This window comes from Talpa occidentalis, unplaced genomic scaffold, assembly GCF_014898055.3.
Source record: "Talpa occidentalis isolate TD23 unplaced genomic scaffold, MPIMG_talOcc4v2.1 talOcc4.16, whole genome shotgun sequence".
NCBI classification, from domain to species: domain Eukaryota; kingdom Metazoa; phylum Chordata; class Mammalia; order Eulipotyphla; family Talpidae; genus Talpa; species Talpa occidentalis.
In genome coordinates this window covers 12,424,734-12,447,990 of record NW_023601653.1, presented here as the reverse complement: position 1 = coordinate 12,447,990, position 23,257 = coordinate 12,424,734, and the positions used below count along the sequence as shown (strand labels likewise).

General features: G+C 37.1%; 1 long non-coding RNA gene across 2 annotated transcripts in view; it reads left to right on the top strand.

Moving 5' to 3' along the window:
• Positions 1-14,218, top strand: part of LOC119248257 (uncharacterized) — a 45,220-nt gene extending 31,002 nt beyond the window's left edge. The window contains exons 3-4 of one of the 2 annotated variants that reach the window (XR_008552155.1): positions 4,352-4,542; positions 13,234-14,218. This is a non-coding gene — a long non-coding RNA (uncharacterized LOC119248257). Of the gene's footprint in view, positions 1-4,351; positions 4,815-13,233 lie in introns of those variants that run through there. The other variant, XR_008552154.1, reaches the window with a different exon arrangement.
• Positions 14,219-23,257: the final 9,039 nt, after the last annotated feature.

Here is a 23,257-nt window from a genome sequence, read left to right as displayed (position 1 = left end):
AGATATTATCTTTTTGCTGTTATAGGATTAGGAAGCAGTTCTGTCTCTCATCCCAGGGAAATATATTGTTTGTTGTTTTAGTTTCTTCTTTCTACCAATGCCTGTGGAGCCATTGCTAGAAAAATCAATACCTGACTTGCCACATTTTACTGCTCATGAGTAGTGTGGGAACAAATTGATTCTGGTTATGGGCAAATCTGTTCTCTGAGTCATCTTCCAACTTTCCTCGCCACTTTTTAGTATTCACTTTCCTATAGATTCAGAGTTCTGCATGGTGGAGTATATGATGTAAAGTAGTAAAAAGAGCATGCAGTACCAGTCCTAAGTTCAAATCCTGACTCCACCATTCTCTAGCATGACCTTGTGTAGGTTAATATGCTTCTCTGTACCTCAAACTCCCTGTTTGCAAGATGTGATGATTAAAACATCACATTTTAGAGAAATATTTTAGCAAACAAAAACAAAATTATCTAGCACATCTTCTTGTGTTTATAGTTGCCACTCCCCATTATCGGCTGGTTCTCTCACGATTAGTCATTCGTTGATAGGCAAGCAGGAACCCAAATCACTGGACCACAGCATCCTTTCGAAATTTTTTTTGAATTTCAAACAACCAATTAACAGATGAATTTTAGAACCATAAACAAACAGGAGTTGCCCATAAAGTGTTTAGTTAGCATTGTGGCACTTAAGAATTTGAAAAATTCAAGCATTGCTAGTAGCTTACATCTTCTTTGAGTAGGACTGAGTTCATCTGATGTCTGAACAGAGCAGAACTGTAGATATATGATGAATGAAGGTGACTGATTTAAGTGTGCGATTATTAATACAAGTAACTGACACAATTTGGCACTTTCTATTTTACAAAGCTCACTCACTCACTTACAATTTTATTTGGGCAACCAAATTCAGGGAATAAGATCAGAAAAAAATGTTATTATCCCTATTTTATAGTTATGGAAACTAAGACTCGGATTTTAAGTGATTATTTTCAGTGTGCATTAGGACACCAGTTTTCTTGACTCCTTTTACAAAATGCAGTAACTTTTCTCATGGTGTCTTGTGCTTTGGGAAAGTGTGTGGATTAAACAGAGTAAGGATAAGAAGGTCATTGGAGAGTAATTTGGCAATATCTTGTAAGATTGGAAATGTGCAAACACCATGACTCAGCAACTCGACTTCTAGGTATATACCCTTGAGAATCTCTCTACAGGTGCACAAGGACACACGAATAAGAAGGTTTATTGGAACATTGTTTGGTAATAACAAAAATTGGAAACAGCTTAATTTCCATCTGTAGGAGAATGAATAAATAAGCTATTTTTTTTAATAAGATGAAGTGTTACACAAGTGTTAAAATCATAGGTTAAGGCTCTGAAATGTGATATTGGCTGAAAAAAGAAACTTTGGAATGATACATGTTGTGGGATGCATTTATTTGATATTTTTAAAAAGTAAAATACTAGATACTATTTGTCTAAATACCTATTTATGCTAGATTTTTTTTAGCTGGTATATATATGACATATTTGTTAAAAGGAAGAAACATGATCTATAAGAATGCATACAAATTTCAGCATAGTGTTTACTTGTAGAAAGGAAACTGACAAAGGGAAAAAAACTTCAGTTTTATTTATAACATTCCCTTTTTCATGTAAGAATAAGAAATTAATATGAAAAAATGCTACATGTGTTAATGTATGGTATTGGGAACATGGAGTTGTTATTATTTCTACTTTTAATGTATTATTTAAAATTTTCTAAATAAAAAAGGAAAAATATTCAAGTGTAGTATAGTGAATTAATAGTAATTACAGTGAATGAATAGTACAGTGATTAAGAGCAGGAGCTTTATAGATAGACCAGGTTCGAATCCCAATTTCATTCCCGTCCATTCAAACAATGGTTAAGTGAAACAGGTCTCTATATTGCAGGACTTCTCAGTGCCTTTAATATGCTGATGTATATAGTGAACTATTAGGTAAATATAGCATTCAGAATTTCCCAAACTCATTTGACCCTAGAATGAGAGTTTTTCTGAACATAGTCTGATAAAGGCTGCTTTTATGGGTAATCCACATTTAAGGAGTAAAATGAATAATTAGTTATATTCAATCTGTACAGGGTCTCACTTCATCTCCTTGTTACTGAGGCATACTCTGCATTTTCCTACTCCCACTGTCTCTAAACTTCTTTTCTTTGAGAAAGAGATAGAGGCTCCATTCCCTTTCCTTCTCCTCTTCAACAAAGTGGCTGTTAAGGAGAAAGATTTTTCTGAGAGATCTATGACTATCAAGATAGACTACATCAAGAGCAGCCAGGTTCATTTGAAATGGACAGGTCTTTTAAAAACAGAATTGTACGTTTTCTTTGGTAGCATTTGTCATTTCTGGCATTGGACAATATCTATAAAGTGTCTAGCCACAGCATTAAGTCTAATTCTCTTGTCAGTTACTTAGAACTTCATTATAATTTTACTACATTCAGTGAATGTTCTTGCATCATATCAAGAGCTGAAAATGTCCTCTGAATAGGTGGCTTGTTTGTTTCTTAGGAATCCCCCTGGGAAGGTGTCAGGCATGTCACATGCATGATGTTTATTTTTATCTTTTCTGGCCAATTATTCAGAGAAAGAATTTCTATGATTTCAATGAATTTGTTATACTTTATTCAGGGCTTACCTATTACTGATACAAAACTTGTTTGAGCCTTGGGTGTAGTCCTCAGCCTGAGCTTGGAGTTGTAGTCTGCAAATTGGGAATAAAAGTTTCTATTCCAGGTTCTGCCTCTGACCTTGGTCTACATTTGACCTTGGATAAATTCAGATCTCCTAAAGGGCAAGCTGTCCAGACAGAGAACATTTAGCTATGGTTTACCTTGGATTTGAAATGTTTTCCCCAGTGATTTATGTCTCTGACATGGTCTCATTTTATATAACCCCAAACAAAGCCTCATTTGTTTCCTTTGGCCTCTTAGAAATCACCAGAGTTGCTTACTCCATATATTCAAGTTCTGCAAAATTCCCAGGGATGTATCCCCTTATATGTACCCAAGCCAGCTCTGCCTTGTTGATTAGCTTGGTGATCTTCTAGGCCTCTTTGGGGATTTTACAACTTGCGTTCTCATAATAAGATGTGCCAAAACTGACAGATAGAAAATATAAACAGGCTCTTTAGAACTTAGAGGCCCCTGCGCTAATTTCTTAGACGTTGAACTCTGAGCTCTAAGTCTTTCTGAAATAATCTAGGAATATGGTGCGAACCATATCAGGCAGGACTCAGTGACAGTGACGACAGCCAATTGCTTTTTGCCCTGAGGTTATATACAAATGCCCACTTTCTATCTTTTTTTTTTTAAGATTTATTTATTTATTTATACAAGCACTGGGTACAGTCAGAAGCACGGGAGGGTGAGAGAATTCACCAGAGCCAGAGCAGGGAACAGAACAGGCAGACTGATGAAATACACTGCTGAGGGGAGCAGCGGGAGCGGCAGGAGAGGTCTGCGCACCATATGGGACCCTTGCCGGTGGCCAGGGATTGAACCAATGCTGCAGAGGCTGCGGGCAGCTTCGCAGCCCAGTGCTCAACTGCTGTGCCTCCAGAGGAGGCCCAAATGCCCACTTTCTAATTGCAAAAGACATTGTAAAATGCTTTGTCTTTCTAAATTAATTTGTATGGTCAGGTCATGTCATAAACAACCATGTTTCTATGTGTACCTATCAAATCACGGATGATTTTCACTGAGCCTACAGGATAGCCAGTAGTTTGCTATGGAGGAGATTAGCAACGGGTAGATAGACCTCAGTATCTGCCTTCCAGGAACTTCCCCCATGGTTGGAGAAATGAACCAAAGGAAACAAATTGAAGATGTTAATTTTGTTAGCATTGGGATTTGGTGTGAAGATAACTGCACAGCTGCCCAGCACGTGAAAGCCCAATCTCAGTCCCTATAATTATGGGTGATATAAGAAAAAATATAAATAGAGTTAGACTTAGGTATAATCTATTAACAAATTTCAAAAGAATGTTGGTGTGTATGTCTGTTTGGATGTGTGTGTATGTGATTGGGGCAGCTGAAGTAGAAAAGAGAACAGATAATTTGGACCATCTTGTTAGCCCAACTCCCCCACCCCCTGCCTCCTTGCCTGATGATGCCTGTTCCTGATGCTTTGAAGTATTATTAGATGTCGGGATGGATGAATGACCGGAGACACTGAGAAGGAGGAGACGAATGGTTAATGTCCTGGCTTCTAGCCTTATATATAAGTCTTTTAGCTGATGTCTCTTGGTTGTTGCATTATCTGCTCGTCAAAAAATTCAAATGCATTTGTGGCTTTGGCTTCTTCTAGAGAAATGCTTCTGAGATCCTCAGCGCACAGTGACTGGCTCCATCATGGCTACTTTCAAAGACTGCCTCCTTGTTCGATTTTGGATGACTTTCTTCCTCAAGACCCAAGTGACCGAATTCATTATTGATGGCCTGGCCAGCATATTGCTCACATTCTTCCAGATTAAGTGGGATTTAACTGTGATCATTCAGGTAGTCTGCTTTGAATTTGAGGGAGCATTCTTCTTCATGAGATGGGAGAGGGATCTGTAAATATTCAAGAATGACAGTAAAGTTAAAAACATTTCGTATCATCCTTTCCTGTTGATGTTTCTGTAGTTCTTTTTTTAAAAAAAAACCTTAGACTACTTCAAGAAGGTCCATTCCTCCCCTTAAATGTCAAGCTTTTTTCTCAGATCAGCATTTTTTGATGATTATAACTTGGAACTATGTCTATACAGTTCAGTGAAGTGGATAATGTTAAATGGTTCAAACAATAAATGATGTTTCAATTATTTCAATATTTTAGGTGAATGCATGTGTTCAAATTTCTTTGAACTGAAATCATCTAGATCCATCTTCTTTTCTCCACATTACTTTGTGCAAACATAGAATGTATATAGCTTTTGCTAAGGTATATTAACTATAAAAACCCCAGCACTGGAGTTACAATTCATTTTTATCCTAGTTTCCTGTAGAAAGAACTTAGCAAAGCATTCTGTGTCCCTTCTTTACCCCATTATATTCTCAGAAGCAGCTGCTGTTGCTTTGGCCACAGTACAGGATTTATTTGCTGATCTTGGGATATTTAGGTCCAATGTTGGCTGAACTGTAGGAATACTGAACTTCTTGGAATACAAGGCTGCAAGCCATGGGTCACAGACCTGGGAGGCACCTGTGAGCTTAACACCCTTGTTAGCTGTAAGCGTAGAGCCCTGGCTTTCCACTGACCATGTCCTACTCCCAGGGGAAACACTAATGGCTTCTGAGTAAAATTGAGAAGGGTAGACTAAGGTCAGGCCTTCACACAGTTCCCATGAAGCAAGGTATCTATTTTGGACTTCTCCAAAGATCTAGAAATTCATGACCTACACATACCTATTTATTCGACCAACTTTTAGGTTTAATTACATAAAAAGGAGGCAGTGCAGCTCAAATGAACATTTCTGGAACCCTCCATTCTTGACAGTTTTAACCCAAATTCAGTCCACTCTCAAAGACTAACTGCTAGCACTTATTGACTCAGAAGCAAACTGTTTTCTAGGTCCCTTGCCTTAACTAAACTGTCATGATTACACCTTCTATCTTCCTGAAAACCTTGCTAAAGGGAAGGGGAATTCTGACAATGATGAATGGGAGGCGCCACTTCTATGATTCGAGTGTCTGCTTTCAAGTCTTCAGTGTTTAAGTTCATCTATGATCGAGACCCTGCTTCCTACTCCTGTATTATTTCTTACCACTCCTTACTTTGTACTTTATATTCTAGCAGTTCCAAAGCATCTGAAGTTCCCATTCTCTCCAGACAGTCATACTCTTTCTTACACATCTGTTTTTAAGTATTCTTTTTATCAAAAATTTCCTTTTCCCAGTAAATGTTCATCATTCTTCTCCAGGACACGACACCCTTTTGTCCCCTGTCTTACCCAGGTGATCCTAGACAGGTGTCATTTCCAAACTAAGTCCCCCCTAAGCCTGGCATATCTCAGCTTGTCCCTGCCATACCAAATCTCTTTTATCTTTTTTTTCCTGATGCCCAATTCAGAGATCTGAGCATGGTAGGCATGCAAAATAAAGGCAAAATAAATTGAATGAATAAAGTAGAGGTCTTGAGAGGACAGAAGATGATGCCTTTTGGTCAAAAGTTTTAGGCAATGTTGGGCAGACAATAAACATCACAATAATATGATAGTTGCATTCTATATGAGCAGCTATTATCCAACAAATATTTTCAATATTTATAACCCTTGCAATAATATTGCGAGACCTATACTATCATTATTCTATTAAATTATGATTTATTATCATTTATTATGATAATTCTAATAGCAATGATAAAGAATTTAAAAATTAAGAAAGTAAGAGAACAATGCAAGAGAGAAGTTCAGTGACTTAAAATCACACATAATCACAAAAAGTAGATGCTGGGGTTGCTAAGCAATGTAAACTGTCAATCGGTTAATGCAATGTCAATGGCATCTTTTCAGCCTGAGGTAGGTGTAGTAACTGGCCATGTTGGAAACCAACTGACGTTTCCCCATATGCAATTAGATTTTGAAATACTCCACTGGGGAAACTCTAAAAGCAGTAGAATCAAGAAATACTTGATTCAGTCTGGGGCTGGCAAGGTTTGTGCACACATGGGTTCCAAAGGCAGGAACAGTTTGTTAATTTGGTGTGTAACTACCAGAAACTTTTATTAACAATTATTGCTGGGAAGAGAAATTGATGGAAAATGATGGCCTAGAGTGTTTTTTGGCCATGAAGTGACTTCTGCATCATTAAAGAAAATTGAAATTTTGCTCAGTCTAAGTTTTTTAGTCTGTTTTATTGTCTTCGAAGTCTTTGGATATTAGAAATCTCTGAAAGACATAGATGCATTTAACTCTTCCATATTTTACTAACCAGAAGCACCCCAAGAGAGAAAATTTATCATTTCAAATCTGATTGCTTTTCTTTAAAAGATATGTAGTAGTTGATGTAGTTTATTAATGGCAAATTCATGAGAAAAGACTAGTTAGCTTAACATAACAGTTGTAGGTTATTATACACTTTTTAACTAGCTATTCTTTCTTCTTTTAATAAATATTTGCTACACACCTAACGTGAAGATAGGCACTCTGTTGGGTACTGGAGTTGCAGGTATGCTTAAACCATTTAGTCCCTGTCTGTCTAGATCGAGGAAATCTATGAACACTTTTGATGTTAAAGTAATTCTGATTCTCAAAGAATAGTGTTAGTATAGTTAAGATTAAGACTACAAGGCTGAATTAAGTACACACTGCAGCAGAAATAAAAACAAATTGCCAAGTACAGAACAGAAAGAATGATTTAACTTGGGGACTGAGAAGCAAATAACTGTGGTTATTGCTTGGGTATGGACAGGTAGGCAGTGGTCCTGTGATGGGAGATATTGGTCAGATCATTGGGTCTAAGAAATTTAGACTTTATCTTGAATAATGCTTGTTTGTATGCCGATATATTGGTAGCATCTACTTGAAACACTGTTTTGGAAACTGAATGAAGTCACTTCTGCATTTCAGAGAAAGTGCTGCAAATGGACATTGATGTCCACTGATGGTGTTGGAGGAGGAAAATGGCAACTCCAATGCAATAAATGCATTTGCCATCTTATCTGTGGAAAATGGAACACTATTAATCAATCTATCAACCAGTATTTATTGACCATCTAGCACTTGGATAAAGTATTGCCCAGAAACATATTTGGCACCAAGGGAAAGTAAAAAGGTCTAAATGTCTAGTGTCTAAAATGTTGACATTGTTCTTACAATACAGCTACGAAGAAGTATGTCCATGACATAGTAAGATTTACATACTTAAGAAGACATGAAATCCTGGCATTTCTTAATGCATGGGACTTTGATATATGGAATTTTGTTATTTTCCTGAAGGGCAATTTAAAGGCCAAGTCAGAGAGAGCTAGAGAGAGCTTCTACACGATCTTCTATATATCTGGTGACAAGACACAAGCAGGGCATTGGGAGGAAGGGGAACAGCCTGAAACTATCACCCAAGCATTCCCTCCGTGTGGACTTTCCAAGCAAAGTGCACATGAAGTGATGTGGCCTAAGAATTAAGTTTTTGGTCTCCAATTCCCTTCTCACTAAGCGCCTTCAAATCAAGGATCCAAAGCTTGAATTGGCTCTGGTTGGGGATTGGCAGTTCACTTAGACTACTGGTGAACTGGGATTTATTTGCTTTAAAGTTTCCTCCAACACATATTTAATAGGCAGATGTAAACCTATATGTTCTCCTTCCAACTCCTCTTGGATCCCTGTGTTCCTTGGTGCTTGCACAGCTTTCCCAGGGTGTCTTTAGCAACATAATCTTTACTGAAGGAGAAGGGCCTTTGGCTTGCATGCTTTCCCACCACCCTGTCAGTTATTATGTCTGTTTTCCTGAAACGGCTCACTCCAGCTTGTTTATTTATGATGGGCCTTGTGGTCAGCTGCAAACTTAGTTTGCAGTTTTTCAGTAACATTTATTGTTTTCATCTGATTAAAGAAAAATACATGCCAATGGTTCAAAAATTGAAAAATACAGAGAAGTATAAAAATGAAAATTCAAATCACTCATAATTCCATCACCCAGAGTTAATCACTATTGCTATTGTGCAATATTTTCTCTCAGGCTTTTTTTTTTTTTTTTTTTGCAAATATATGGTAAACATGCCTCCATGTACTTTTAAACAAAAATATAATGGCTATATAATTTTGGTTGGTTCTAACTTCTGTTATCAATTGAACTAACAGGACCTAAATTTTTCCCCCATATTTCTAATTATTTATTTAGCAACCAATTCCTACAAAAGAGAATAGAATTTCCATTGTATAAATATTTTTAATGGCTATTTATAAAAAATATATCATCTTAAATTTTTACAAGCATGATAAAGCTAATGCTATTTCATTGTGCCGTTGTTATATGATTGTATATTATTAATTTTAATGTGGTAATTTAATTGCAAAAAAATGTTAATCCTTACTTTATTTCTCACTTTTGGATTACTAGAGAGTTTTATAACTTTTGATAGAGGAGTGATCCCACAAGTCCTGATCTTTATTTTCTGGTGTATTTTTATTTATGTTTCACTGATTTTGAGTTCCTGTCTTATTTAAATAGGGCCTATGAAACTTTTCTTGATCCATGATATGTGTAAACCTTCTGCATTGCATATTTTATCTTTACTCAACAATCATGCATTCATGAAGTATTTATTGAGACTTATTGAGAATCTAACATATTTCTGTTTTCTCAGTCTAGAGATAAATAGATGGAAAAGGAAAGTTCCTGACCTCTAAAATCTCATAGTGTAGATGTAACATACACACAGCATAAGAAATAAAATTCAATGTCTTGATTCCATGCAATCAATAATTATTTATTGATGCCATCTATGTATCATGGATTAGACTAAGGATTAAGGATATCAAAAATAAGCAAAATAGTAATAAGTAAACAAGCTTCTTCTCTTTTCCTTTTAGAAAGTGTAGACTCCTGTTGGCTAAATAGAACTGTATAAAGGTTATTATAATACAGTGGGGATAAGTTGGCAGAAGCTTAAAATAGTGTCTATGGACATGGCTCTAAAGTCACACAGTCTGGGTCAAATTCTGGCTCAGCCACTGACTAACACTACTCTGTGATTATGGAACAAGTAATGTAAATTAATCATTTTGTCCTTCAGTTTTATTTGTGGAAAAATAGAGGCAATAACAGGGTTGTTTCATAGATTCATGCAAAGCATTTAGAAAAAGGCCTAGTATGTAGTAAGTGTTCAACACATGTTTCATCCTGTTAAAATCTATGTGATGAAAAGTTTGGTTTGTGTTGCTAGAATGTGTAATAGGGACCCTTGATTTAGAGTTATAGAGCAGGGAGTTCAAGGAAATTAAAATTTTTCAGTTAACCCAAAACCTGAAAGGTGAGGGGGTTAATATGGCACATTTGGGATAGTGCAACAGTGTGTGTGTGTGTGTGTGTGTGTGTGTGTGTATGTGTGTGTGTGTGTGTGTGTGTGAGAGAGAGAGAGAGAGAGAGAGAGAGAGAGAAAGAAAGAGAGAAAGAGAATATGTGGGCCCCATGAAGAGAAAACAATATGCAAAATCTCAAAAGAGTGAATGGCTTTTAAAGAAATAAGTGCAGTTCAGTGAGATCAGAATATAGAGTTGGAGATTCTTTTAGTTACATACTCTTTTTTTAAAAAGATTTATTTATGTGTAGAAGAACTGGGGTGCAGGCCAGAGGTGAGGTGCAGGAAGTGAGAGGATTCATCAGAGACAGAGAAGCAGAACAGGCAGACTTACTGAAATACACTGCTGAGGGGAGCAGCGAGCAATACAGGAGAGGTCTGCTGTGCCATATGTGGCCGGGATTGAACTCAGGCCATAGTGGTGGCAGCACTGAGATTTAACCCCTAGGCCACCAGGGAGGCCCCTAGTTATCTACTTTTGTGTAATAAACCATCTCAGAATTCATTGGATTTAAAACACAAAAGTTAGGAGAACAATTCAAGTAACTATGAAATTTTCAACAGAAATCGGAGAATATAAAGAGCAGTAGAACAATTTTAATATGCTGAAAGAAAAGAACTACAATCCAGAAATTGTTATCCAGCCAAAATATCCTTCAGGAATGAAAACAAAATAAAAACTTTCTCAAATGAGAGGAAAATGAGAGAATTTTTTACCAGCAGATCTATTTTACAACAAATTCTAGTAAGTTCTTCAGGCTGAAAGAAAATTATACCTGAAGCTTGAAATTTCAGGGGTGAACAAAGTACAACAAAAATAGTAGATAATTGGATAAATATACGACTTATTTCTCATCTTTAAATTCTTTAAAATTCTGTTTGTCAAAAGGAAAATGTCTGACATTATTTGATAGGATTTTCAATTTATGTTAATGTAAAACAATTAATGACTAGAGCACAAAATAGAAGAGTAAAGAGAGCTATTTAGTTGTAAGACTTTGAAGTCAGGTCAATGCTAAGCATTGTAAAAGATTATGCATGAATATTGTGGATGGATGTGGAGAATAAATATAATCAAGGTTATTATCTTGCTTATAATAATGTACTAATTTAATGTAATCCCCATCAAAATCCCAGAAATACTTTTCAATGAAACTGAACATAAATATTGAAATTCATATAATACCACAAAGGCCTTGAATTGCAAATGCAACCCTAGGGAAAAAAGAGAAAAATGGAGGTATCATGTTATCTGACTTCAAACTTTACTATAAAGCAACAGTATTAAAAGCAATATGATATCTATAAACAAACACGTGCCGATAAGTATGCCTTTAAAAAGCTGATGAATCTAAGAATAACCTTCTCAATGATAAGGAACATCAAGTGTTCATATCAACTCTAATCATGGAATTTGATAGGAGATGAAAAGTTGGTTTGATTTCATTATCACCTTTGTTCACGTCAAAGATGTGGGAGCCCCTTCTAACACAAGGATCAGAAATAGTATGTAAGTCTATTCCTGTATGTAAAGAGTCCATTGTAGTGTATGTGTCTTTCCAAACTAGTAGTAGATATACAGCTTCTTTGGCATGGAAGAGAAGGAATATAATAGTCTTGTCTGAGTGCCTGGAGTACCAGAGTACTAGGTGCCTTGTAAATGCCACATTAGATAAGAGGCAAGCTAGACCAGACAAAATTTAGAAACCCTTTAAAACTAAAGCAAGCAGTGATCTTTTTGTTTATTTACTTTTTTGTGTGTCTTTGGGGGCCATGAGTAATTAACTCTTGAGCTGTTATTGAACTACTTAGAGCACACAAAGTTCATCTTTGTGTTTTGATCTTTAAAGATCAAAAATTAATGGTATTATCAAGTGACAATTAAAACATTCACTCATATGCACATGTTCACATACACACAAAGTACTAGGGAGTACTGGGGAATAAATTTTGAAAACAAGACAATTTGGGTGGTGGCTGCCACCAGTAGTACTCTGAGCAAAATGATTGACTGGTTACATATCTGATACCTGTTATCAGAGCATTTTATTGCTCTTGAGAAGGCATCCCTGAGGAATCTATGAAGGGCCACAGAAATTTTTTTTTTGCAGGAGGAAATTGTATGCCCTGAGCAAACCTAGTTTTGCTAGAGTTCTAAAGGGATTAAAGAAATTGGATGAATTAAGGAAGGTTTTTGGAGTGTTACCATGTGTATTTGTCTTTCTCTTTCTGACTTATTTCACTTAGCATAATCTTCAGTTCCGTTCATCTTGTCACAAATGGCAAGAGCTCATCTTTTTTTATAGCAGAGTATTATTCCACTATATATATTTATCTCATCTTCCTAATCTACTCATCTGTCCTTGGGCACTTAGGTTGTTTGCCCAGGAATCAATCCCCAAATATCCAAACTTGACCAAGATGAGTAATTATGAAGTAGATATTTTATTGACTCCATTATGCAGGTGGGCAAACAGAGGTCAGATGGCTAAGAAATGGCAGAGACTGGATGTGAAACAACATCTGTAGGTTCCAAAGCCTGTGCATTAAATATCAGACTCTTCCACACAACTCTTAACTCCAATTAGTGGTTTTTTTTTTTTTTTACATTTCATTTTTAATTTTAATTTTGTGGTCATGTTTTTTTGCTCTTCTACATATGCACATGTTCTATTCATCCCCTCACCAAACCACCTATGTCCATACCAATTAGTTAATAAGCACTTGATGCCTAAGATCAGTGTTACTTCAGTGATGAAAAGCATCTTCTGAAGGCAGGAGTTGGTTAATTTTACAGTAAGTGTTAAATAGTAAAGATTTTAGACTTTGTGTAATATACATTCTCTTTTGTGATTATCTTTAAAGCAGGGAAATAACTGAAGACCATACATTGGCCAATGGATATGGCTGATATCCAATAAAACAGAATTTATAAAAGCATGTGGTGAATCACATTTAGCCTATGGGCCATCCATAGTCTGCTGGTGTCTTTTTTATGGGAAGAAAAAAATCTTTCTGATACTCACAGATTTATTTTAGGATCCTCAGAATCTATGGATTTTAATTTTAAAATTTTTGATTAAAAAAACTCACACCATGAACATACTTTCAATGAGTCAATGAAAAAGTATAAGATAATTTCTTCAATCATTCTCATATGAAGAAAATAACCAAATATTCTCTTATAACCCAAGGATTTCCAGCATCTGACCACATTTGTGGAAGTGATTTCCATCCTTTCACCTTCACTCTGGAGGAACAGGAAGGAGGACAGAGGGAATACACAAGACACAGACTGATGGTGTCATCTATGGGAGCATGGGCCTGAGATCTGTACCAGAAAGTACAAATCAGCAACAGGAGGATCGGAGACTTTTCCATTTATTGTTCATACTTCCCATCTCCAGAGCTGAGTGTTCTGATGACTGTCAGATATCCGATGTTAAGGAGTGACTTTTTTAAAGTAACCAGGTATATAAATGGCCAACAAGCACATGAAAAAATGTTCATCATCACCATCAGGGAAATGTAAATCAAAATCACAGTGAGATACCACTTCACACCTGCAAGATGGCCCATATAAAAAAGAACAGAAACACCTAGTATTACAGAGGATATGGGAGAAAAGGAACCCTCCTGTGCTGTTGGTGGGAATGAAAACTGTTCCAAACCTTATGGAAATGGTATGGAAGTGTCTCAAAATATTAGAAATAGGTCTACCATATGAGCCATCAATTCCACTCCTTGGTGTCTACCCCAAAATGGAAAGGAAAAAAAAAAAAAAAACTCCAGCTAATTCAAAGGGATATCTGCTCTCTTATCTTCTCTGCAGCACTATTTATAATAACCAAGTTATGGAAACAAGGTTTTACTGTTTTTAATGTGTGTGGCACTTAAAAAGAATTCAAAAATTGCAAGTCACATCTTTATTCATTACTACTGTTACCAAGATGTGCTTCTCCTTAGTACAGTGTTTATCACCATCCAAACTCTCATTACTCAAATCCTTACCAAAACAAAACAAAAACAAAAACAAAACCCAGAAACACAAAACCATGTATTTGCCAGCAAAATAGATTAAATCACCTATGACTACAGGTGAAAGGGCAGGTATGATGTGTTGCTGTAATCCAGCTGTTCTAATAAAATCGTATTTCATTATTTTGACATCCTGTGCATCCTGTGATGGTGTCTCTTCGGAAAATGGGAAAGCCATTGAGTTGATGCTCCTGAGTTGATATGGAAAGTCATTCATTGGAAGAAAAATTGGAAGCTATAAAGTTTATTGAGAGAATATGTAAAAATTATGTTAATATTAATTTTGTCCTCCTCTATGTACTTTTTAAATATATGAGCAAAAAGTTATTGAAATACAATACTATCAGCTTATTTGTGCAGAAATCCTTAATAAATTGCAATTGGGTTGCTTTGTAACCTCTTGGGATATTATTTGGGGTCCAAAGAAGAACACAAATGCATCATTATTATTATTGTGTTATCTTTTAAAATCAGGGTCTATAGCCTCCCACTATCTATCCAAGATGTTTTTAAGAATGGGTTACATTCAGGAGAAGAACTGGTCTCACACTGTCCTCCTGGGAATTGAATTCCTATCTTGTTCCATGTCTGAGTCTCTCTCTTGCTGACCTAGACATGTTGCAGGCCTTGCTTGTTGCCAATCGCCTCCCAAGTATTGGAATCATTGTCTGTGGTGGGTGGGACTCTGCTCTCCAGGTGCCAGCTGCCTCTGCCTGTGTTCCTGGCTTCTTGGCATGGCCTGTTCTGTGCTAATTCTTCTTTCCTGCTCCAAATGTGTCCCCTTTGAAGCTGTGCATGCCTAGGCAGAAGTCCCATCCTTTAGTCAAGCAAGTTCAAGTATGCATGTTTGCCTGTTCCCAACATTCCCTTTCAATATATTCCTTCCATGGGTCAGGACATGCTGTGCTTTGCCTTGGACCTGTCTGATGCCCGTGGCTTTACTGACACATCACCTATTGCTGTTGCCATTCCTTCAGAGTGCTGTTCTGCATGTGGAATTGAGCTCCCTCCCAGCCTATTCTCCAATCCTTCCTCACTCCTCCAGTGATGGTTCTGATTCTAGATTCCTCCATTCCTCACTATCTGTAACACCAGCTGCAATGAATACAGCAATGCCTAATCAGTTTCAGATGCATTCCTTGCTACCCTTTGGGATTTGTTTGCTTCCGCTGTCCTTTGTTGGTTCATTTTAACCTTATTTGTCAAATGTAAAATGTTGAGTAGAGAAACAGGGTAACATGTGGATGACATAAGGTGATGTGATTCATTTCTGTAATAATAAGCCACAGGCAGTGAACTCCACCAGGGCTGACCTGTTATGAACTTTCATCATACAGAGCATCTGTGACATGAGGAGGTTAAATCTCTTCCAGCTTTCCTTTACTGCTCACAAATGTGTGACCTTTTCAGGTTGCAGTTTTTTCTTCCACAAAATGAGGGAGATAATACCCGCCTAAGAAAGTTGTTACGAAGAGGTAAAGAAACAGACAAACTCAGAGAAACTGAGGAGAGGGTGCTTCATAGGGGTGGGGGTGGGGGGAATGAGATGTGACTCAAAGAATACTAAGTCCCAGTTATACGATGACCAAGTTTAGGGATCTAATATACCACTTGGTGATTATGCTGACAGTGGTTATAATGGGAGCCTACAGTTCCATATGTTTGAATGTTGTTCAGAGAGGATATCCTAAATGTTCTATACACACACACACACACACACACACACACACACACACACACACACTATAATGGGATTGAGGTGAGCTAATACAGTGGTGGTAATTACCTTGTAATTTATAAATGAATCAAAACACATCGTATGTCTTAAACTTACACTATTGTATTTATCATTATAGCTCAATAACCTGGGAAGAAAAAGAACACAAGACGGATTCTTGACCCAGTGATCACATGATACCATGAAACTACCTCAATGCTTTTCACTGGCCCCAGGGTTTTCTTTTGTAACCTTTACTTTTTGCAAGGACAACAGCCCCGGGTGCATAGGGGTGCATGGGAGTTCCAGAAAGGAGACACGTGAGCAAAGTATGTGATCTGGGGCTCAGTCAGATGGAGGAAAGGCCAGTCCTGTCCCCTTGAAGCAGTTCCTTTCCCCAAGAAGAGCCTTTCTTTCCCCTCTATTCTTTCCACTGATCTGTTTGTCCAGAGTTCAATGATCGTGTAGTTTGAAGCAAACACTTTGTTCCAGACTTAGCTTGCAATATTTCTCTAACTGCTCCCTGGTTGGCCATTTTAGCTTCCAAAAAGACAGGACTTTTCCTTTTTTTTTTTGCCCTTCACATAGCAAAGAAAACATGGACTTATAGAAAGAATAACGAATTAAAGTCAGAAAACCTAATCCTAATTTTGAAAGTTGAAAAACCCTATGCAATTCCTAATAACTGAAAGTTAATTTTCTTAGTTAGCTTCAGAGACTTGCTCAGTCCTAAAAATCAACAAACAAAACAAAACAAAAAAACACTTAATAAAAAAGAATTTCAATAATATACTTATTGGGAGACACATTGAAGAGAACCTGTGATGTTCGAATCCACCTTAAGTATTTCAAGTTGAATATCTCAAATTAATGTGTTGACTGGAGAGGGAGGCTAATGTGTCAGAAACATGCAATGTTCAAGGAGCTGGGTCTAGTCATCTCAAAAATTGGCCTGGTTCTTTTCTTCTCTGTCCTCACACACCTAAAAGCGAGGCCTTTTTAGAAATGTTTTTCTTTCACTCAGGATAGTCATCACCACGTGGTATTTCAGCATTTTTAAGACTGAAGGTTCAGGATAGTTTTCCAAGTGCTAAGTGAGCCCAGTGGGTGAACATTCCCTCTGCCTGTGGTCCTTGCAGGTCTTTGCATGCAAGTCCCCAAGTGAGTGGTCTCACTAGAAGGATCACACCACTCTCCCCAAGCCCAGATCATTCCTCTCTAGCACACAGCTCCCTCTCTGCCTCCACTCTGCCTCCCTCCTCATCAGTTCCCCAATCTTTCTCCACTTACCACACCACTGGTGGTCTGGGATGTGCAAACCAGATGTTTTCCCTAAGCGATTAGAAGATTACTTTTCAAGTGTCTTCACAAAGCAGATGTTGCCATTCATCCCCCGCCCCACAATTGCTGAAACCTTGCTCTGCCCCAGAGAGCACATGGTGTTGCTGCTGTGTGTTTGATCAGGAAAGTACGAGCAAGAACAAGAGAATCCCACACTGATGATGGTTTGGCAGGCGAGCTCCTGGGTGTGTGTGTGTGTGTGTGTGTTCCTCCTCCTTTTGTTCCCGTTACGGTTGTAAGCAGATGTTTTCAACTGGCCAACTGACTGTTCTTTCTCTGGCCCCATATATCAATGCTTCACCCCATTTTCCTGCTTCAGGTTAAACACAATTTTCTCAAAGACGCTAGTGGCTTTCTTTGCTTAATGCACCCTTTCTTTTGACTTTATTCAGAGTTTCACTTGCTCAGCCTGGGAAATCTCTATTAGAATGCAGGAGTTTTCTCCTAAACTTACACTTCAGTTACAAGTTGCTCCTGGACCCCTAGCTTAACTTGAGTCTATTATTTTGTGTGTGTCCTGTTTCCTTCTCTATCCCCTCTCTCTCCTGCTCCAGTCCCACTGAGCAATTGCAGGTCAGCTATGCTCTCTCTCACTTTTAAGCTTTTATGTGTGTCTTTCCTTCTCTCTGGATCATTCTCCTTTCTTTTCCCCTTTGCCTGGAAAATTTTTGCTAATCCTTTAGATCTTTGCTTACTTCTGATTTTCTCTTCGACCTCCACCTGCCAATCAGAAGGTCCTGTGGAGTTCCTGTGCTGATTTCAGCCCAGCCCTTATATCTCTGTACTGTAAAAATGTCTCCATTTTGTCACCAACTAATTTTATAAATCAAGAAAGTATGTTTTCATAGTGTCAAGCTAGAGGGTTGGAATAGAGTCCAGAGTCTTCTCTTTCACCCTCTCTCTCTCTCGTCTTCCTTCCCTACCCCCCTTCCTTCTGACAGTGTTCATTGAGCTTTTACTCTGTATTAAATGCTCTATTAAAATTGTGGAGTCATAAAATCAGCAGAGGGATCGTCCATGTCCTGAACCAAGTAAATCCAAAACCCAGATAGCCAAAGTGGTATGATGGCATTACAGTGGCCAGATATCCAAGGCCACATGGAAAACTGCCCTTCAGACAACTAATGTAACATATCTTGAAAGCAGAATGCAGAAGGAATGCAGCAAAGCCAGGTTGGTATTGCAATCACATTGGAAGAAGTGATTTAGAGCAGGGATTGGCAAGCAGCTGCCCACCAGCTGCTTATGTCCAGTTCATTCATTTATTTATTGTTTATGGTGCCTCTTGTGTTACAATGGCAGAGTTGAAATATTTATGAGAGAAACTATATGCTCTCAAAGCCTAAAATATTTATTATCTGACTTTTTATAGAGAGTGTATGCTGACTCCTGGTTTAGAGCATGAATAGTAAAAGTGGCCATAAAATTTTTGGAAAAATTTCCCAAAGGGTGAAATTTCTTGTACAGATTTGTCATGTATTATAGAGCTACTATAATAAGAATAACAGGATTCTGGCTTGTCAAAAGACAAATAGCTCACTGGGAAGATAATAGCAAGTCCAATATAAATCATTTATATAGGAATTATTAAATGATAAAGATGACATTTTAGTTCTATCAGGAAAATCACTTAATAAACATTGCTTGAAAAATTATTCATTTGGAGAAGAACATTTCCACTCGATTTTTAATATTCCTCACTCCCCTCTCACTCCCCTCGAAATAAACACGATATCATTGTTTTGCAGTCAATACCTATTTCATTCCTGACTGTTGTCCCTTGTTTCCATTCCTTCTTTCTAGGTTCAATTTCTCATTGCTGCATTTTGGCCTTTGGTAAATCTTTCTGTTTTATGACTAATAAATTTTCTACATGTAAAACATATCTTTATTTTCCCCAACTCTTGAATGATTATTCAGTTAAATATAGAGTTCTATTCTCAAAGATGATATTCCTCATCCCTTCAAAGACATTATTTCATTATCTTCTGACAAATTGTAGTGCTGATGAGAAGGTTTCTATCGACCTAATAATAAAACTCATTTGTTGGTAGAAAATCTATCCTTTGGCTTTTGTATCTTTTAGTATCTTTTCTTTGTCTTTGACACAACAGTTTGCCACAGTGACTTGAAATGAGTATTGTATGTCTTTAATTCTAGAAAATTCTTAGCTATTATTAGCTTGAGGATCACCCCTTGCCCATTCTCTAGCTCTCTCCTTATTAGTCATTTGTTTGCATTTCTCATTCTTTGTTCCACACATTTTAGTGGCATTTACATGATTTCTAACTCTGCATGATTTGCTCAGATCTGTCTTTCAATTTGATAATCTACTCTGTCTATATAATTTTTCAACCACTCATTGTGTCTATAAACCAGTGTTACTGCAATAAAAAATAATACAATAGGGCCTCCCTGGTGGCGCAGCGGTTGAGCGCTGGGTTGCGAAGCTGCCCGCGGCCTCTGCGGCGCCGGTTCGATGCCCGGCTGCTCCCTGGCCACCAGAGGGTCCCGCATGGCGCGCAGACCTCTCCTGCCGCCCGCTGCTCCCCTCAGCAGTGTACTTCAGTCCTTCTGCCTGCTCTGCTCCCCGCTCTGGCCCTGGTGAATTCTCTCACCCTCCCGCGCTTCTGACTGTACCCAGTGCATGTATAAACAAAACAAACAAACAAATAAATAAATAAAACATGCCTCTATAAAAAAAAAAAAGTGTATTCTAAAAAAAAAAAATACAATAGAAAAATTTTATAATATGAAAAAAGTGGTTAAAAAAGGCCAACGACCTGAACATACATTTCATCTTCTTTATATTACATTTTCTTTACATGTAAAGATGACCAAAAAAATCTCAGATAAATGCAAATGGAAACAATGAGACACCACTATATAGCTGTTAGACTGGCCAAAATCCAAAATACTTACAACATCAAATGTTGGCAAGGATGTGCGGCAAGAAGAACATTCATTTATTGCTGGTGAGGATACAAAATGCCGGTGAGGATACTTTGGGAGGTAAATTGGTAGGTTCTTACAAAACTAAAAATGCTCTTACCATATGATCTGGCAATTGTATATCTTGTTATGTTTCACATGAAAAGAGGCTTCAAGTTAGCCAGTGCAGAGTTGTGTAGCTTTTCAAGAATGGTATCAAAGATCAAGCTACATTCATTCTCCGTACTCCAAAATCTTTTGCCCTTCTTTCCACAAGATGGATGTGTGCCTCCAAGCCTGCATTCCAGACATTTAAAAAAAAAAGAAGAAGAAGAAGGTGTAATCAAAGAGTTGTTTTCAAGTGAGGTGTTGTCTTTTTATTCAGGAAAAAAAATATCCTGAACCAGAAGTTCTGCTTTAATCTCTTTTTCTGGGACTCTGTGGCTTAGCCTTTGAGAGCTGCAAGGGAAACTGAGAGAGTAGAATACATAGATAGTAGTAACATAGAAGTAACATGAGGAAAGTTAAGAATAGATGCTAAGGAAGGAATAGACAAAGGGATATAAGTCATTCTGCGCTGTTTCCTACAGCTGATTTGTACATCGTTAGACTTAAGTATTTTGAAATATTGATATGTAGGTACCTTATGAGGGGGGAGTATGTCATCTTTCTCTCTATAGATAGTCACCCCTCCTTATCAATCTGTTCCTCAGCACTCAACTTAAAGAAGTTGGTGTGTTATTAAGGGTGCAGTGTTTTTATGATATGTGTTATTGGGGTCTCAACCTATCAAGATTGGATTACATTTTTTATTTCTAGTAATGAAGTTCTTTCCATAAGCTATTGCAGCAGACAATGGTTGCCAGCAAATTTTTTCAGACAGTTCTTCAGAGTGGAAACTAATTTTAGCTCCTTATCTGACATGTAGCCTTCTTCTCTTCAGTCCACAGGCACAGAATATCTGCTTATATTATTTGTTTCTAGACACAGAGTCCAGTATGTCTGCTAATTCGTTAGTGTTTCTGTTTTATTTCAAATTCAATGAAATGTTTTTCTAAATTTTTTTTAGTAGTTCGGCTATGTCTTTTTTTGGTCTTCTGCCCTTGTATTTTGATTAGCATGTCTCTGTGTGTGAAACAGTGCGTTAATGCAAGAACTAACAAAGCCATTTATGACTTTAATTAAATTCTTGATCACATAATTCATTTGGCTTGTTCTGTTTGCTGTGCAGTTAATCTTAATAATACATTTGTGAGATTCTTAAAGGCACAGATGATTTACTTTTTTATTCCCTAAAAGACTCACAAAATGCTTAATGCTGAACTGCAAAGATAGATGATTGGATGTACGAATCTCAAGAACTCTGAGTAATAGAATATTGCACATGTGGGACTGTGGATGATTTGGTAGTTAGTTGTGTTATGATAACAACACTTGAAGGAGTAACCCTATAATTCCAAAATACAAACAATGATATAAACCAATGCTGCCTCAATAAAAAGAAATTTAAAGGATACTGGGTACATGAGATTTTCCTGTATATATTGAGTATGGAATTGGAGGAAAGGAGTTAAGGATTAAAGATTCATGATATTTCTGTCAAAAAATTTAGAGAATTTCCAAGACATTCCAATAACCATCAGTCTAATGATTTAAAAGAGGAACTCTTAAATCAGACAGTATGGAATTTAAAGTCTAGTTTTGCTATTATTAGCCAATATGAACTTAGAAAAGTTTCTTCTCTAAACCCCCAATCTCTTATAAAGGAATAATGATAGTGCTGATTTCATAGAATTGTGGCATAAATAAATGAGACAATATGTGTAAAGCTCTTAACACAGTGCTTGGTAATAGCAAGCTGGTTACACAGATACACTGTTAATATTGTCTATTAAATTTCAGGCCATACACAGAAAAGCAAATTTTATTCTTAAATATTTGAAATATTTTGGAATGGAGATTCAGTATAAGTATGGTAAACAAGGCTAACCCAAGGTAACCAACAAATCAAAATTTAATTATTGCTTTATAATCTGAGCCCACAGCACTTGCCTTCTGTTGCCTATTAACTGTTAACTTTGTCCAGGATTTTCAAGGAACGCTGTCCAGGAAAGGCCAAATTCTAATCAGTGTTGTGCAATGAGGAAGTCCATGCTTATCAAATCAGGAAGGAGAATTTTAATATCTTTTACCCTGTCAATCACTCCCATCTTTGCCAGTTCTGTGGTTCAATCACTTTTTATTCAGTGTTATCCACTGAAAACAACTCTGCCCGATAAAACAATACAAGTCTTCATTGAGTAGAAGAAGGTTAATTGCATTGAGGCTGAAGATTAATGTATTCCTTCTACACCATACTTCCCCTCCAAAGCCCTAACTAATAGCTTTATGCACATTCTATACACTTTGACCAAAGATGTACATTAGGCTGCAGGACTTTATTCAACCATGAAGTCCCCCTATAATTCTAAGCAACTTTAAAGAGAATTATTATGTAATTTGCCTCTTAGAGATCACAATAACAATTTACTCAGAAGCAGAAATAACTATTTGTTTCTTTCTCTCCCATCATAATAGCTGTCATCAAAGAATCATGGTAATTATGAAATAATTGTAAAGTTATTTCTGTCAAGTGTGGAAATTGAGTAGTCAATGCATAATAAATTCTTTGAGGGGGGCTTTTAATTATTTTTGCAGTTAAAATACATGAATAGGTTTTGAATTGAATTCCATAATAAAAATATCTAGTTTGGTGCACAATGGAGGGATAAGAATTTCAACTTCAACTCTTTTTTTCCTGGTTTCTGCTTTCTGACTTGGTTTGATCTTTTTGATTGCTCTAATTCATTAAATAAGATCAGAAAACCTCATCTTTTGCCTTCTACCAACTCATCCCCACAAATATAAACTGCAAGGTGATTGTCCTCTCCCAGGCTAGCCTTTTAGAATGATGCTGTATTTGGCTGTTCAGGAAGGTTTCAGAGACAGATGTAACATACAACCTGTATTATACATTCAAGTGAATTTGACTGGAACTTTCAAAAATTGAATGTTGGGCCTCCCTGGTGGCGCAGGTGGTTGAGCACAGTGCTGTTAAGCTGTTCGTAGCCTCTGCAGCATGGGTTCAATCTTGGCCAGCTGCGGAGATAACCACATGGCGCGGCAGACCTTTCCTGTCTCACCCACTGCTC